The sequence below is a fragment of the Artemia sp. Qi Xiang Cuo genome, chromosome 11, assembly GCF_049724085.1.
Source record: "Artemia sp. Qi Xiang Cuo chromosome 11, ASM4972408v1, whole genome shotgun sequence".
Classification (NCBI taxonomy): domain Eukaryota; kingdom Metazoa; phylum Arthropoda; class Branchiopoda; order Anostraca; family Artemiidae; genus Artemia; species Artemia sp. Qi Xiang Cuo.
Window position 1 is genome coordinate 38,584,462 of NC_142804.1, and position 19,005 is coordinate 38,603,466.

Here is a 19,005-nt window from a genome sequence, read left to right on the forward strand (position 1 = left end):
TTAGTAAGCTTCCTACAATAAGAGTAAGAGTGACAATCAATCACACAAACTTGAAAGAAAATAGCCCACTTAGAAAATAAAGTACAATCCTAATTGGGCAAAAAATAGTTCAATAGTTCACGTTCAAAGTACCAGTTTATTTTCTGTTTGTGTTGCGTGGCTGAGAAATTGTGGGAACCAGATAAAATATAAACTCAGTTTTTTTTTTTTTTATAGCTAGTAATATCTTCAAAAGAAATCTTATCTCTCAATTTCCTTTCAATCTGAGAAATATTTATGGGTTCAGTAGCATAATATTGATTATGTATCGTCTCCTTTATATTGACGTTTACAAAGAAATACCGATTAGACCCTTTTAATAATAAAATAATTTATTTTTGACCCACTAAAATTATAAAAAAGTGGGGTAACAAAAGAAAGGAAAAGACATACAAAACAGTTAGTGCATTATTCACTTTCCAGGCAAACAGAAAAAGTGCTAAAAGTAGTGTTTTATTTTCCTGCTTTTGAAAGTCAACATTTTTTTATATAAAAAAGTTGCACCTGACAATTGTGATTTTTGAATATATTTTGGTTTTTCATGAAAAGCAAAATATAAATCGCTTTAAACAAACAAGCAAAGGGGAAAGGGGAGCCCCCTTAACGACAGTACTAGGGCCCCTCCCAGGATATTATTTTGAACAAACACTAAAAATTCCAAATTCCTGGATTTTTAGGCAAATAATCGGTTACCAGAATGCATTAACCCCCTCCCCTCCGTTTTCGGATATGTTCACACATGACTCTAAAAAAAACAGTTGAGTCTGGCCTATATTACCCACGGTGAAACATAACCAGATAAACTTAGCAGATACATGGAAATATATTTACATATTAAACTTTGCTTAAATAATATGAATGATAAAACTTGGAAGTTCACAATTCTTCCTACAAAATCCCGGAAGCAACTAAGAATTCATCATCCCTCTCCAGTGTAGAGATATGCTATAAACAGTTAATAATCAATGGATAATGATGTACTTGTATGCAGACAGAAGAATCATTTCACGAAACTGTAGAGAAGGAGCTTTGATTAAAAAAGTGTATTTCTCAAAATCTAGGGAGGATAATCCCCTTCTAATTGGTACCCTTGTACTCAGGAGATGCAATAAAAAATAGGCGCCAATTTCCAAAGTCTGAGAGGAGGAGATGGCTTCTCTTATAGGTATCAGTTCAAAGGTTAATCCATGAGAGCCAAAACAAATCATGATAAATATTCTTTTTTCTGAAATCAGTAACATTCAATAAAAGAACAAAACTACAAGCTTGACAAACACAAATGCCCACACGAACAGAAAAAAGTCTTTGGGCCCATTCCACACAGTCCTTGAAATATCATGATTGTTCCTACAATTTCTTATACTAACTACATAAGTCATATTTTTGTTTTGTTTCTTCGTTTGGCTCCCTTTCCCAGTACAAATCTCTTCGTACAACAATCGGCTCTTCATGTAGATTAAATAAAAAAAACAAGTTTTTTAAACTGAAAGTAAGGAGCGACATTAAAACTTAAAACGAACAGAAATTATTCCGTATATGAAAGGGGCTGTCCCCTCCTCAACGCCTCGCTCTTTACGCTAAAGTTTTTTATTGTTTTAAAAAATAAAGTTGTGAGACAGAGTCAAACTTTAGCGTAAAGAGCGAGGCGTTGAGGAGGGGACAGCCCCTTTCATATACGGAATAATTTCTGTTCGTTTTAAGTTTTAATGTCGCTCCTTACTTTCAGTTTAAAAAACTTGTTTTTTTTATTTAATGTCTGATCGTTTTTAGTTAATGCAGCTTTTATTTGCATAAAAATTTTACTTCTCTTTTGCTAAATGAATGTCTTTACAAATTAACTTGCGTAACTAACTTCTATATTCGTATATTTTTCTTCTGGCAAAAAATACAGAGTTGCAGATTTTCTGCAGATATGAGCTTGAAACCTATGTAATAGGGTTTTCTGATACGCTGAATCTGACGGTGTGATTTTCATTAAAATTCTTTCACTTTTAGGGGATGTTTCCCCCCTCTTTAAAAAATCGGGTAAATTTTTTCAGGCTCGTAGCCTTTGATGAGTAATACTAAACTTAATAAAATTTATATATCTAGGATCAGCATTATAAACACATTCTTTTGATACATTTATTGACATCAAAATTCCGTTTTTAAAAGTTTCGATTATTATTGAGCCGTATCGCTTGTTTTTTTATTGTTTTTTTTATTACGTATATGAGGGGGTTCTCCCCTGAGTCAAAACAACGCTCTTTACGTTAAAATTTAAAAAAAAATTTGATTAAAAAACCCCAGAATAACAAAGGCCGTTTAATTAGAATAGATAGCTCTATTGAAAGCCCTAAAAAAAAACTGTAGCGTAAAGAGCGAGGTATTGACTTGGGGGAGAACCCCCTCACATACGTTATAATTTCTGTTCGTTTTAAGTTCTAATATTCCTTCTTACATTTCAGTTGAAAAAACTTGTTTTTTTTTATTTAATTTCTGATCGTTTTTTAAATAATGCTCGGAAATCCGGCGCCCCCTTCATAGAAATGTCCCTGACCCCAAAGAAACATCCTCCACGGAAATATTCCCCAGATTGACCCCCGCCTCTAGCCCCCCCCCCTCCCTCAAGAAAAAATACTTCCTGAAAATGGTTGTATACTTCCCAATAACCAATAAATAATGCTGGCAAGTTCGGCGCCCCCTTCATGGCAATTTCCCTTCCCCCATGAACACTTCCTTCATGAACAGATCCTCCAACATAACCACCGACCCACCCCTCCCACCCACAACCCCAAAAAAAACCACCTGAAAACTTCGGTATACTTCCCCATAACCAATACTATATGTTAACATTTGGTAAAGTTCATAACTTTTAGCCCTCCCTCAGGGAACTTCGGGGGATTAAGTTATCCTAAACCACATATTTATCATATTTTTGACCATACTGAACAAAATGGCTGTCTCAAAATTTTGATCGGGTGACTTTGTGAAAAAAATAAGCGTGGGAGGTGGCCTAGTTGCCCTCCATTTTTTTTGGTCACTTAAAATGGTCACTATAAATTTTTTTTTCAGTTCAAATGAGCCATCCAACAATATTCTTGGCCCACTGGGTCGATACTATAACCCCTGGGAAAAAAAAAAAAAAACAAAAAAACAAATAAACACGCATCCGTGATCTTTCTTCTGGCAAAAAATGTAAAATTCCACATTTTTGTAGATAGGAGCTTGAAACCTCTACAGTAGGGTTCTCTGATACGCTGAATAAGATGGTTTGATTTTTATTAAGGTTTTATAACTTTTATGGGGTGTTTCTCCCTTTTTTCTAAAATCAGCCAAATTTTCTCAGGCGTTTAACTTTTGATTAATAGTACTAAACTTGATGAAAGCTATATATTTGAAATCAGCATTGAAATCTGATTCTTTTGATATATCTATTGGTATCAAAACCCGTTTTCTAGAGTTTCGGTTACCATTGAGCCGGGTCGCTCCTTACTTAAAGTTCGTTACCACGAACTGTTTGATTCTGAATAAGAAAAATTCACTAAATTTAAAAAAAAAAGTTACATGCCTGAAAAATTGTCTGATTTTCGAAAAGGAGGCAAAACACTCCAAAACGACAAGTGATCTTTAAAAAAAACTACGGTAAAAATTATTTCATTTTTAATTACAAAAGTGACTAGATGTAGCAATTTTCTTTAAAATGAGCAATTATACAGCTCTCTATAATTTTTTAGTGCCCAGCTAGCTGAGGAGAAAAAACGGAAAGAAAAAAAGATGCCGTATGTAGAGAATATCATGGTCATCGGCGTTTTTTTTTTTTTTTTTTTTTTTTTTTTTTTTTAATTAGAATGCCGTTTATTAAAGAATCAATCCGGCAATGTATACCAAAGGCGACCCGTACAAAATTTTATCAAAGTTAACAAATCTTTAACTAACAAAATACAACCCCTTCTCTAGAGCCAGTTGTTTTTTCTTTCTTCCAGCATAAAAAATGAATTGTAAAAAAAGAGAAAGTTACAGAAATTTAGAATTAATACAAAAAGAACGAGTGGGTTGACAGTTCATCCACCCACTTACAATTCGTCTTTGGCATGAGCATCTTCTTCTTCCTCCTCATCAGGAGCATGAGCTTCTTCTTCTTCTTCTTCCTCCTCATCAGGAGCATGAGCTTCTTCTTCTTCCTCCTCATCAGGAGAGTGAGCTTCTTCTTCTTCTTCCTCTTCATCAGGAGCATGAGCTTCTTCTTCTTCCTCCTCATCAGGAGCAGCCTGTTCATATACTCCACCAGTTTCAAAAAATTTGGAAATCCCTTCTAAGGTCCATTCACCATTGTATTCCACAACCTTGTTGTCTCCTTTTTTGTACAGTTTAATAGTAGGGAAGGATTCAATTTTGGTCTCTTCTAATTCATTTACAGTGGCATCCATTTTGGCTATAACAATACTTTGGTTGTCCTTGTATGTCTCGGAAAGCTTTTCATAAATAGGGGTCAGTTGTTTGCAATGTTCGCACCACGGAGCGTAAAATTCCACAAGGACATCTTTGGTGTCATCAAGGACAACTTCACGAAAATTCTTGGCCACTAGAACCTTCACAGGTTTGCTATCCCAATCTTCAGGAATTTCTTCAGACAAGAAGTGAGGCTTTAGCTTATTATCGAGGAAAGCTTGGACGAAAGACTTCATGTTTTCCACGGTAAGCTCGGGGTTTTCAGGCTTATATTTGGTCATATTCTCTTCAATGTTAATGAGTCGCATTGTAGGTAATTCAGTTTTCTTTATGCCAAAAAATTCAATGAGGTGCTGATAGTCTTCTTCCTCAGTATCAGCGGTCACAAATAGTAGCTGTCCCTTGAAGTCCCTGGCAAGGTACTTTGCTGCTTCATACACTTTCTGATATTGTTCGGATATCTTTGAGACAAAAATGAGAAGATGGGATTTAATTTCACCACTAAAGATTTTCGATGATGTGTCATGATTGAATTCGACTACAAGTGGCAGAGATTCATCTTGAACAAAGGTTTTAACAATATCTTTTGTCCACTCTCCATCAAAATTGCTTCGTCTATCGTCAAACTTTTTGAAGATGACAATAGCATTATCACTAACGTCATGATCTGCGTATACTTCTTCATCTGACGTAATACCAAACTTGACATCATCCAAACCAGCCGCTACAGAGAGGAATATTTTGGCCTTTTCTGAGGATTGATCCTTGAAGAAACCAATGACAACTACTTCATTATTTTCAATGAATGCTTTCGATTGGTCTCCATTTTTCAGGTCAACAGCAGGTGGTCCACTCTTCTTTAAGAGCCAATTAACAATTTTCTCAGATGTTTTACCACCTGTATATTCTGAAGGTTTTCCATTTCTATAGAACTTCAATGTTGGATATCCTCGAATACCATGTTCTTCAGCAAGTTCTTGTTCTTCAGTGGCATCTACTTTACCCAGTTTGATTTGTGAGCCATCAGATGCCAGTTTCTGTGCAGCTTTAGCATATTCTGGTGCAAGGGATTTGCAGTGACCACACCACGGGGCATAGAACTCAACAAGGATGTGCTCATTATCACTCAAGGCATTGGCAAAATTTTTCTTAGTGAGAACTAATACTCCTTCGTCTTTTTTTATTTCTTCATCTGACAGAGCTAGATGAAGGGTAAGAAAACTAACAATAAGTATTAATTTCATATTTCCAGTCCTATGTAAGATCCTTGTGTTGTGAACAACTTGATAGCCTACTCTCAAAAGCAAACAACCAAAACAGACTAGACAGATGGATTATAATTTGAAAATTTTCAGGTATTTTTCTAGTTTAAATTAAAAGATTAAAATTATTGCTCAAATACCATAAATATTATTGCAGCTTATAACTTTAGCGATTCTGAACTGAAAACTAAAATAAACTAAAAATGGATTTTTTCAATTTTTACGTCACTCTTACGGCTCTTTTCATGGGGGTTGTAGTGGGCCTTGTCATCCCCAAGAGCATAGTTATTGGACCTTTCAACAATGTAAACAAAATGGCTGTCTCAAAATTTTGATCCGATTACTTTAGGGAAAAAGGTTCGTGGAAGGGGCTAGTTGCCCTCTATTCTTTTTAGTCACTTAGAAAGGGCACAAAAAATTTTAATTTCCGCTCGAATTAGCCCTCTCCCGGTCTTTTAGGACCATTTGTTGTAACATGACCTCTATTGTAGCCAGCTGTTATAAAGTGGTTTATGTTGCCAGTAGCTGTAGTGAAGTTAGTTGATTATTGGTAGTCATGGGTGGCGCCATAGTGGCTGGCAAGGCCGACTAGAACAGTTAGAAGGAGGCAAATAACCTGTTGATTCTTACATAGAGGAAGGAGATTCGTTATTGATTATATTAATTGGTTCTAAGAATACAAGGCGAAGACGTCCAAATCGACCTTAAATTAGAAGTGGTGCCTTTGTCGAATCATCTTTTTTTTTTACTGGACCTTTCATCATCGCTATCATTTTCAATTTGTTTGCTTCGTAACACCTCGGCTTATCTTTCGTTATTATGAAATACATATCATTGAAACTTTTTTACAAGGTTATGGTAGGCATTGATGACCTTATCTATGTCAAAATCACAAACCCAATTATCATCGCTATCATTTTCAATTTTGACCTGTTTTGATTCTCGCTATCCAGGTTGATTTTCTATATAAATTACTATGCGCCGTGGTTTGTTCTTTACTGGATTTCAGGTCTATCCGACGAAATTTAAATAGTCCTCATTTACCTACTCGTCTTTTACTAGGTTGCCACTACCGTAGCAATCACGATTTATTTTTCATTTACTATGGACTAGAGTTCGTTCTTTACTATAAACCCAGAGGACGCCCGCACACTAGGTGGAAAGACAAAGCCAATGAATTCCTCACCCAAGCCCACATCCCGGTGGAAGAAGCTGCGATCCTGGCAAGCGATAGGTCAACCTGGAGGCGCCTAGTCTCATCGTTCTCTACGCCGAACCCTCGGCAGGAGCCTTAAGTCAAGTAAGTCAAGTAAGTCTTTTAATGTAAACCATTTATAATTGACCAGACAGATTAATTATATAACTTTTTAGTGTATTAACAAATTTTTTATCATGTCTTATATGTAAATTATTTTTCATAAGTCTTCGATGGTACAACGGGAAGCATATCTGCTTGTTACGCATGTAATTGGGGTTCAACTCCCTGTTGGAGGGAATTTTTAACATATTAACTTTAAATAAAACTGTACAAGCCTATAATATAGTTGGCTATGCAAGTTAGTATAGGCAAGAGTTCGTTCTTTATTGTAATTATCGATCCTTTATGTAAAACCCGAATTACAAACAGGAAAAAGCCTACGGCTTTTTCTTCTTTGAAATAGTAAGAGCCGAACCTCAAACAATCAAGTAGCTAACTAAGTCCAATGCATGCAATGGTTTGTTATTGTAATGATCTTCTTTCAATGTAATTTCTTAAGAAAAATGATTCTATTTAAAAATAATTTGTTTTATAACTATAAAAAGTTTTTAACCCCATTAATTTGCTTTAAAATGAGCCATTAAACAACTCTCTACGAGTTTCCAGTGCCAAGCCATCTGTGGAATTACTAACCTATACTATAATTAAGTGGCGTATAAAATTTACTATAGGCAAGAGGTCGTTCTTTATTATAATTTTGGAACCTCTATTTTTCATTTGTTTTCATAACGCATTCGATCTTTCGCGGAATGGCAGATCCCATCATTGGTTTTCCATTTTCTTTAGCTAGGGTTTCAAGCTTCTGGGCAAGTGACGGTACTACTGTGCCCTTTTGTTTGGATTGACTGTTATCATTGGATAGTGAACTATAATATGGTTGAGTATAATATAATATGGTTGAGTAGGATTCCACTTTGCAATCTAGAAGAATTTATGTTTCCTGAATTTGAAGGGACTTATCACCGTCCTGAAGACGAGGTTAGGATCTTCGCCTAACATAAAACAAAACTAACTTTAAAATTTTCAGGTATTTCTTTTGTTTGAATTAAAAAATTTGAATTATTGGTTAGACACCATAAATATTTTTGCAGTTTACATAATAACTTTAGCGATTCTGAACTGAAAACTAAAATAAAAGAATTTGAATTTTTTCTTTGGAATTATAAGACAACAATATGGAGATACGTACTTTACGGGTTACAAACCAAAAAAGTTTGGTTCCAGGATACAATAATAACTTTGAACTGAGATGAAAAAAATTTTGGTTCCAGGAACCAAAAAGCAAAACTAATTTTAAAATTTTCATGTATTTTTGTAGTTTAAATTAAGAAATTAGTATTATTGGTTACACATCATAAATATTTTTGCAGTTTACATAATAACTTTAGCAATAAAGCCAAAAAAGAAAATTTTGGTTCCAAGAGAAAAAAACAAAACTAATTCAAAAATTGTCAGGTATTGTTCTAGTTTGAATTAAAAAATTAGTTTTATTAGTTAGACATAATAAATATTTTTGCAGTTTACATAATAACTTTAGTGATTTTGGAACTAAAAACTAAAATAAAAAAAAATTGAATTTTTCTCATTGGAAATATAGGACAACAATATAGAGACACGTACTTTACGGGTTAAGCCAAAAACGTTTGAACTAAGATGATAAAAATTGATGGCGTAAAAAATGGCGTAGCGAGTCAATTGAAGCAAAAGGAAAACCAAACTAATTTGTAAATTTGCAGGTTTTTTTCTGGTTTGAATCAAAAAATGGAAATTATTGATCAGACACCATAAATATTTTTGCACTTAGCAGTTAAATAAAAGTATTTTGTATAAAATTTTCAGGAATTATTCTAGTTTCAGTTGACAAATAAGATTTTTTTTTCAAGGAATCGAGCAGCTAACTAAGTCCAATATATGCAATGGTATGTTCGTCGAATGATTGTCTTTTAATTAGATTAGCTGCGGCTACTGACTAAGCTGTACATGCAGCTGTTGTATTAGTTATACAAGCAGCTGTTGGTATAGTTGTACCATCAGACATTCGCTTATTTTTACCTGCAGCTGTTGTTTGAGTTATACCTGCAGTTGTTGGCTTAGTTTTACCTGCAGTTGTTGGCTTCGTTGTATTTTAGCTGTTGGCTAGGTTGTATTGCAGCTGTTGGCTTAGCTGTACCTGCAGCTGTTGGTTTTTCTTAGCAGCAGCTGCTGACTAACTTGTACAAGCAGCTGCTTTATTACTTATACCAGCAGCTGTTGGCATAGTTGTACCTACAGATGTTGGCTGATTTGTACCTAAAGCTGTTGGCGTATTTGTATATTGCTTTGTTCCGGCTATCTATACAATTACCATACCGGCGAAATTAACAAAACACCCATTTTCATATAAGCTATACCGATCTTTTATGTAAACTACCGCTGCAACCCGGATGCTAGCGACCGCTGCAAGCCAGATTCAGTTACTATGGGCTACAGTTCTCTCCTTAATGTAACTATAAATAACACCATGATAACGATGATGCTTACAAGATTCTAATTTACAGTATCGATCCTTTATGTAATTGCTGTTCAAGCCAAGGGACAGAAATTTTACTATGCAGGGGTTTCGGACAAGGCGGTTCTAATGGTGTACTTTTTGTTTTGATCTGACTCTTTTTTTAAGAACTATGGGTTTTTATATTTCTTAACATTGGACGTGATCGTCTCTTACTAGGTTGCTAGCTACCGCTGCAACCCGGATACCACCGCAACCCAGATAACAAACAGGAAAAATCTTATGGCTTTTTCTTATTTGGAATAGTAAGAGACGAACTCTAGAGGGTCAGACAGCTAACTTAGTCTAATATGGTTCGTTCTTTATTAGGTTTCAGCTATCTCTACAGCCATGATACCTATGAAAATTACATAATTCCTATTTGTATTTCAGTTAACATGGGCTAGATGTTTACTGTAATTAAGAAATAATTTATTTTAGTTACAAAAGATTTTTAACCGTATTAATTTTCTTTAAAATGAGCCATTGAACAACTCTCTACGATGTTCCAGTGCCAAGCTATCTATGGAAAAGAAAAAAAAGAAAAAAAATATCCTGTTTAGGCAGAATGTTGTAGTAGCTGCCATTTTTCTTGATTTTCAAGCCAATATATTTCCCTTGCTGTTAAAGCCAAGGGATAGAGTGTTTCCTACATACGGGTTTCGGACAAGACGGTTCTAATGGTGTACTTTTGGTTTTGATCTGACTTTTTTTTAGGAACTATGGGTTTTTATATTTCTTAATATTGGACGTGATCATCTCTTACTAGGTTGCTAGCTACAGCTGCAACCCGGATTTTACTATGGGCTAAGTTTCGTTCTTTACTGTAATTTGTTTTGATTTGAATCTTTTTTAAGGATCTATGGGTTTTTATATTTCTTAACATTGGACGTGATCGTCTCTTACTAGGTTGCTAGCTACTGCTTCAACCCGGATTAGCATAGGCAAGAGGTCGTTCTTTATTATAAATAATTTTCTTTAAAATGAGCCATTGAACAACTCTCTACGATGTTCCAGTACCAAGCTATCTATTGAGTTACTAACCTATACTATAAAAATTTAGTATAGGCAAGAGGTCGTTCTTTATTATAAATTTATCTATTTAAAGTCTAAACAAAACTTCTATAAATTAGTACTAGATTATATTTTTTTTTACTAACATCATTCCTTTATGTAATCTTAAAATAAATTACTATAACTACCGCTTGGACCCGGGTTATAAATTACAAACAGGAAAAAGCCTACGGCTTTTTCTTCTTTGGAATAGTAAGAGACGATCCTTAAATAATCAGACAGCTAACTAGGTTGATAATTTGTTCTTTAACATAAACTTCATTAATAGGATATTTTAATATATCCTATACGGTCTAGAGGTTGGGATAGCTCTCACCAAGTTGGCTTGAGTTCAATTTCCGTATGAGAAATTTTTTCTTATGATGATTTCTTAAGGAACATAATTAAAATCTCTTAATGTAATAAAAACAATTTGTTTTAATTACAGAAAGTTTTTGACCCCAATAGTTTCCTTTAAAATGAGCCATTGAACAACTCTCTACGATGTTCCAGTGCGAAGCTATCTGTTGAAATACTAACCTATACTATAATTAAGTGGCGTAAAAAATTTAGTATAGATAAGAGGTTGTTCTTCATTATATTTCATGTAAAACTAGCAAAACATTTTTTAAGCCTGATGAAGATTTAACTAATGTGTCAAAAGTAAGGTTGCAAGTCGACGATTTTGTTTAGGCCTTATTATAATTGGTATGGTGAAATAATAATACGCATATGGCTCTTAAATCATACCTCCTTATGGTTCAATATGGTCTAGTGGCTAGGATAGTTAACTTTCACTTAACAGGCTCGGGTTCGATTCCCGGGGTGGGAAAATTTTTAACTCTATAATCTTCGAACATTTGAACCTTTTATAATTTATAATGATGCATAATATAAATACTGTAATCTTAACTATAGTGAAGTTGCGTATGCAAGTTGGTATAGGGAAGAGTTCGATCTTTATTATAATTTTGTTTTGATCTGACTCCTGCTTTAGGAGCTATGGGTTTTTATATTTCTTAACATTGGACGTGATCGTCTCTTACTAGGTTGCTCAGCGGTAGCTAGCAGCGGTCGTTTTTTATTGTAACTAGGTTTCAGCCATCTCTACAGCCATGATACTATTGGAAATTACATAATCCCTATTTATGTTTTAGTTAACATGGGCAAGGTGTCGTTCTTTATTGTATAAAGAGAAAAAAAATACCCCGTTTAGGCAGAATGTTGTAGTAGCTGCCACTTTTCTTGATTTTTTAGTACTGATTTTTTAACTTGTGTGTAGCTTGCTTTGATCTAACCATTATGTATTCATGAATAAGACCATTTACAGTTTTGACGTTTCTTATATAGTAATTATGACGTCACTGCGTTAAAAATACAGTTTTTATTGGAAAAATTTATTCTCTTTTAGAAATAATTTATTTTAGTTACTATAGATTTTTAACCCAATTAATTTCCTTTAAAATGAGCTATTGAACAACCCTCTACGATGTTCCAGTGCCAAGCTATCTCTGGATACAAAAAAGAAAAAAAAAAATAAAAAAATATATCGTTTTGGGAGAATAACGTGGTTAAAGTCAATTTTATCGATTTTAAAGCCAAAATATTTCCCTTGCTTTTCAAGCCAAGGGACAGAAAGTTTCCTATACAGGGGTTTCGGACACGGCGGTTCTAATGGTGTACTTTTTGTTTTGATCTGACTCCTGCTTTAGGAGCTATGGGTTTTTATATTTCTTAACATTGGACGTGATCGTCTCTTACTAGGTTGCTAGCTACCGCTGCAACCCGGATTCTCTTTTAGAAATAAGTTATTTTAGTTACTATAGATTTTTAGCCCAATTAATTTCCTCTAAAATGAGCTATTGAACAACCCTCTACGATGTTCCAGTTCCAAGCTATCTCTGGATACAAAAGAAAAAAAATATCCCGTTTAGGCAGAATATTGTTGTAGCTGCCACTTTTCTTGATTTTCAAGCCAATATATTTCCCTTGCTGTTCAAGCCAAGGGACAGAAAGTTTCTTATACAGGGGTTTCGGACAAGGCGGTTCTAATGGTGTACTTTTTGTTTTGATCTGACTCCTTTGTTAGGAACTATGGGTATTTATATTTCTTAACATTGGACGTGATGGTCTCTTACTAGGTTGCTAGCTATCGCTGCAACCCGGATACTACTGCAACCCGGATTCACATATATAGTTATGAGAGGCAGCGTGGCCGAGTGGTCTAAGGCGCTGGTGCTAGCCACCAGTCTCTTTGGAGGCATGGGTTCAAATCTTACCGCTGGTATACGATTATGATTTATGTACAAAAATCAAATATCTTTGAAGGGACTGCAGTGTGAAAAGACATCAAAAATGCAGTTTTTAGTGGAAAAATTTATTCTCTTTTAGAAATAATTTATTTTAGTTACAAAAATTTTTAACCCAATTAATTTCTTTAAAATAAACCATTGAACAACTCTCTACGATGTTCCAGTGCCAAGCTATGTGTGGAAAAGAAGAAAGAAAAAAAATATGCCGTTTAGGCAGAATGTTGTAGTAGCCGCCACTTTTCTTGATTTTCAAGCCAAATTATTTCCCTTGCTGTTCAAGCCAAGGGACAGAAAGTTTTTTATATAGGGATGTCGGACAAGCCGGTTCTAATGGTGTACTTTTTGTTTTGATCTCCCTTTTTTTAGGAGTTATGGGTTTTTATTTTTCTTAACATTGGACGTGATCGTCTCTTACTAGGTTGCTAGCTACCGCTGCAACCCGGATTAATTTCCTGGTTCTAATGGTGTACTTTTTGTTTTGATCTGACTCTTCTTTAAGGAGTTATGGGTTTTTATATTTCTTAACATTGTACGTGATCGTCTTTTACTATGTTGCTAGCGACCGCTGCAACCCGGATTTTTCTCATACTTTTTAGCGTTATCATAACATAAATACTGTAATCTTAACTATAGTTAAGTTGCCTATGCAAGTTAGTATATGTAAGAGATCGTTCTTTATTATAACTATTTAAAAAAAAATAAGTACAAATGGCACTATATCTAGGGCTTTCCTTTAAAATGAGCCATTGAACAATTCTCTACCATGTTCCAGTGCCAAGCTATCGGTGGAAAAGAAGAAAGAAAAAAATATTCCGTTTGTGGAGAATAACGTGGTTAAAGTCAATTTTCTTGATTTTTAAGCTAATATATTTTCTTTGTTACTCAAGCCAAAGGGTGGTAATTTTCCTCTATAGGGGTTTCGGACAAGGCGGTTCTAATGGTGTACTTTTTGTTTTGATCTGACTCTTTTTTAGGAGTTAGGGATTTTTATATTTCTTAACATTGGACGTGATCGTCTCTTACTAGGTTGCTAGCTACCGCTGCAACCCGGATGTTTTTAACCCCATTAATTTCCTTTAAAATGAGCCATTGAACAACTCCCTACGATGTTCCAGTGCCAAGCTATCTGTGGAATTACTATTTATTATATACTAGGTTGCTAGCTACCGCTGCAACCCGGAATCATCTAGAAGGCCCGGGTTCGATTCCCGGTATTGGAAAATTTTTAAATCTATAATCTTCGAACATTAGAAGCTCTAAACCTTTTATAATTTATAATGAACCACATCGATCTTTTATGTTATGTAAAACTTTTTTTTAGATTAAAACTATTGCTCATATATCATAAATATTTTTGCAGTTTACATAATAACTTAAGCGATTCTAAACTGAAAAACTAACTCAGTCCAATATATGCAATGGTGTGCTTTTCTAATGATCGTCCTTTTATATAAACTATGGACTAAAGTTCGTTCTTTAATGTAAAAATTCGATGATCGAGCCTTTATGTAACCCGGATTAAAAAATTATTATCATATCTTATATGTAACTTTTATTTTATAAGTCTTCGATAGTCTAATGGTAAGTATGCGCACTTGTTACCTGGGAGAAGGGGGTTCGATTCCCCGTCGGGGAGAACTTTTAATAAGTTGAATTAAAAGCACTATCTTTTCAATTTAAAATTTAAAAAAGAAACTTGTTTATTTACATTCTAGCTAAAATAATGAAGATAATATTAATGAACCACAGTGTTCAGTTTCTTTGGACTTGATCGTTTTTTAACTATAAATACAAACAGGAAAAAGCCTAAGGCTTTTTCTTCTTTTAAATAGTAAGAGACGAAACTCAAACAATCAAGTAGCTAACTAAGTCCAATGTATGGAATGGTTTGTTATTTCAGTGATCGTCTTTTAATGTAAAAAATTTATTGTAACTAGGTTTCAGCCATCTCTACAGCCATGATACTGATGGAAATTATATAATCCCTATTTATGTTTTAGTTAACATGGGTAAGGTGTCGTTCTTTATTGTAAACAACCTCAAACAACCAAGTAGCTAACCGAGTCCAATATATGCAATGGTTTGTTATTGTAATGGTCTTCTTTTGTAGTTTTGTAAGAAAAATGATTCTATTTAAAAAAAATTTGTTTTATAATAACAAAATATTTTTAAACCCATTAATTTCCTTTAAAATGAGCCATTAAACAACTCTCTACGATGTTGCAGTACCAAGCTGTAATATCAGTTACTATGGGCAAGAGATCGTTCTTTATTGTATGCAGTGTGAAAAGACATCAAAAATGCAGTTTTTGGTGGAAAAATTTATTCTCTTTTAAAAATAATTTATTTTAGTTACTATAGATTTTTAACCCAATTAATTTCCTTTAAAATGCGCTATTGAACAACCCTTTACGATGTTCCAGTGCCAAGCTATCTGTGGAAAAGAAAAAAGAAAAAAAAGAAAAAAAAAAGAAAAAAATATCCCGTTTAGGCAGAATGTTGTAGTAGCTGCCACTTTTCTTGATTTTCAAGCCAATATATTTCCCTTGCTGTTCAAGCCAAGGGACAGAAATTTTACTATGCAGGGGTTTCGGACAAGGCGGTTCTAATGGTGTACTTTTTGTTTTGATCTGACTCCTTTTTTAGGAACTATGGGTTTTCACATTTCTTAACATTGGACGTGATCGTCTCTTACTAGGTTGCTAGCTACCGCTGCAACCCGGATATCACTGCAACCCGAATATAAATATTCAATTCTTTTGGTGTATCTATTGGTATCAAAATTTTGTTTTAAGAGTCTTGGTTACTATGGAGCCGGCTCGCATCTTACTTACAATTCGTTAGCACGAACGGTTTGGAAGCTCTGCGGATTGACTTAAAACCAAATGTAACCTCGAATGACGTCATATATACCACATACCTCTTTTTCTTTTCCCGGTTGTATCAGTACTACGATATAGACGTCGTTCCTTACTGTATTACTAGGTTGCTAGCTACCGCTGCAACCCGGACTAGGTTGCTAGCTACCGCGGCAACCCAGATAACCACTGCAACCCAGAAAAAAAAAATGTCGTTTAGGCATAATCCTGCAGTAGCTGCCACTTTTCTTGATTTTCAAGCCAACATATTTCCCTTGCTGTTCAAGCCAAGGGACAGAAAGTCTTCTATACATGGGTTTTAGACAAGGCGGTTCTAATGGTGTACTCTGATATTTGTTTTGATCTGACTCTATTTTTAGGAGTTATGGACTATTATATTTCTTATCATTGGACATAATCGTGTCTTACGCAACCCGGATTATAGTAAAATTTTATGATGACGTTAGTAGCAACTTGGGTTCGTTCTATGCTATATGATTACAAACAGGAAAAAGCCTATGGCTTTTTCTTCTTTGAAATAGAAAGAGACGAACCTCAAACAATAAAATAGCCAACTAAGTCGAATGTATGCAATGGTTTGCTATTCCAATGATCGTCTTTTAATGTAAACCCGCATTTCAACTTTTCAAAAGATGCTTGTTTTATCTTCACTTTTAATTACTATGTGATATGGATTGTCCTTTACTTGGTTTCAGCTTCATCCTACTATGGGGTACAGTTCGTTCCTTATTGTAAATCATAACTCTAATAAAACTATGACGACATTCATTATTTATCTAGTAGGGTTTCAGACAAGGTGGTTCTAATGATGTACTTTTGTTTTGATCTGACTCGATTTTAAGGAGATCGTCTCTTACTAGGTTGCTAGCTACTGCTGCAACCCGGATTCACATATATAGTAGTTATGAGAGGCAGCGTGGCCGAGTGGTCCAAGCGCTGGTGTTAGCCACCAGTCTCTTTGGAGGCGTGGGTTCAAATCTTACCGCTGGTATTTAATATAACTTTACCACGAACTGTTTGATTGCTTCAAAAATCAAATATCATTGAAAAGACTGCAGTATGAAAGACATCAAAAATGCAGTTTCTAGTGAAAAAATTTATTCTCTTTTAGAAATAATTTATTTTAGTTAGAAAAGATTTTTAACCACGATGTTCCAGTGCCAAGCTATCTGTGGGAAAAAAAGAAAGAAAAAAATACGCCGTTTAGGCAGAATGTTGTAGTAGTCACCACTTTTCTTGATTTTCAAGCCAATAAATTTCCCTTGCTGTTCAAGCCAAGGGACAGAAAGTTTCCTATACAGGGGTTTCGGACAAGGCAGTTCTAATGGTGTACTTTTTGTTTTGATCTGACTCTTTTTTAGGAGTTATGGGTTTTTATATTTCTTAACATTGGACGTGATCGTCTCTTACTAGGTTGCTAGCTACCGCTGCAACCCGGATAGCGAAACTTTTCCCGCCCAGGGTCTGAATACACTTGAATTTCATGATTGCAGCAATAGCTGCAACCTAGTACAGAGAAAACCACGGTCCATAGTAGCCAAAAGGCTTAAAAATACGTAAAAAAAACAGTCTCGTAAGACAAATTTGCCATTAATGCTGATTCAGGCATAATAGTTATTATTTAGGTGCGTCTTTATAGTAAAATTTTATTGTGGAAACCAACTTACGAGAGTTTTTGAAGAGCTAAAGACATTGATAACCTTACTTTCTACTTTTTTATTCCTTCAAGACTGATAGGGCACTAAAACATAATAGAGATCTGTGTAAGGTCATTTGAAAGCTAGTGCTCACAGTTAAGCGCTTTTTATAATTTCGTCGTGACAAAACGATCACAAAATACTTTATTGTACCAAGATGACCCAACCATCGCTCTTCGCGCTAAAGTTTGACTTTTTGTCACAATGTTTTAAGAAAGATTGCTCAAACACAAGGGCCGTTGGGGGAATTAGCTAAGAAAAGGGATCTTATAACATACTCCCTCCTCGACGAACCTGACTACCAGATACAACCTATAGATGAAATCTGTTCCGGATTGAAAGAACATTATGAAAATAAACTGAACTCGACCATTCTACCTAGTCCAACAGAACTATATAGTTTTCCCATAATCGCTATGGACACAAGCCCGCCCCTTATCCATTCGGAAATTGAAGCTGCCATCAGAGATTAAAAAAAAGCTGTCAGCTCTGATGGAATACAGCCGGAACTTCTAAAGGTCAGCTGCGACCCTCTCATTGCCCTATATCACGAAATCACCATCCCTGCTTTGGAATTAGGTCAGTTCCCTTAAAAAATGAAGCGAAGCCATGATAGTCCCTCTTTATAAAAACAAGGTTGAAAAGTACTTTGCAACAATTATCGACCAATCAGTCTTACCAGCCATGCCGCTAAAATTCTGACAAAAGACATGCTTAGACGTGCCCAACCAATATTCCCATCAGTCATCCCAGAATAGCGAATGGGCTTTTAACCAAACAATTGACCAGATTTTACAAGTTTGTCAGATCATGAAAACATTTTTAGAAGTTGACTACACTAGTAGTACAGCCATATTAACTCCCATGCTTACTTACACCCTTATTTTGGCTCTAAAGATTGCCTATACTTGGGTCATTGACCTACTTACATACCCATACTACAAGAGAGATACATCATTAGCATAATCCAGTCGGCATCTCATTTACATATTCCTGTCTGGGCATGATTAACAAGGTAAATCCAATGACAGTTATATGAATAACTTTTTATTTGGGTTGAATGATACCGGTTTATATTTTTATAGGAATCCTACATTAAGTGAATATAAAGCGGGATTTTAAATGTATTATATTAAAATGCGCCAAGAATAGAATTTTAATAAAAATGAAATAAAGTTAACAAGATAATGTAAACAGTTTCATTTGAATTCAAATTGGGCAAATAGAATGAATGATATAGTATTAAACTTTACATGATAACATCTATAACATAGGCATAGTGCAACCGCTTGTATCATTATATTCATGGGAATGAGTGCTTACATCAACAATTCTTTTAGAGGGGACTTATAGTCGTCCATGTCCAGCCTCCAAGAGGCCCAACACCCCTCCCCCAAAATTTCCCCCCCCCCTTGTGCTTTTTTTTTTACTTTGATTTTTTTTTACCTTTGTTTTTTTTTAACTTTAAATTTTTTAGTTTTTTACTTAGAAATCTTTTCGACCTTTTTTTCATATCTTAAAATGACAAAAACCATACTTAAACCAGA

General features: G+C 34.7%; 1 protein-coding gene and 1 pseudogene across 1 annotated transcript in view; both read right to left on the reverse strand.

Annotated features, from left to right (window-relative positions):
• The window catches only part of LOC148946956 (pyroglutamyl-peptidase 1), a 126,035-nt gene that overhangs the window by 90,462 nt on the left and 16,568 nt on the right, over window positions 1–19,005 (reverse strand). The gene's annotated exons all lie outside the window — the stretch shown is intronic.
• LOC148946957 (protein disulfide-isomerase pseudogene) lies at window positions 3,830–5,714 on the reverse strand (annotated as a pseudogene).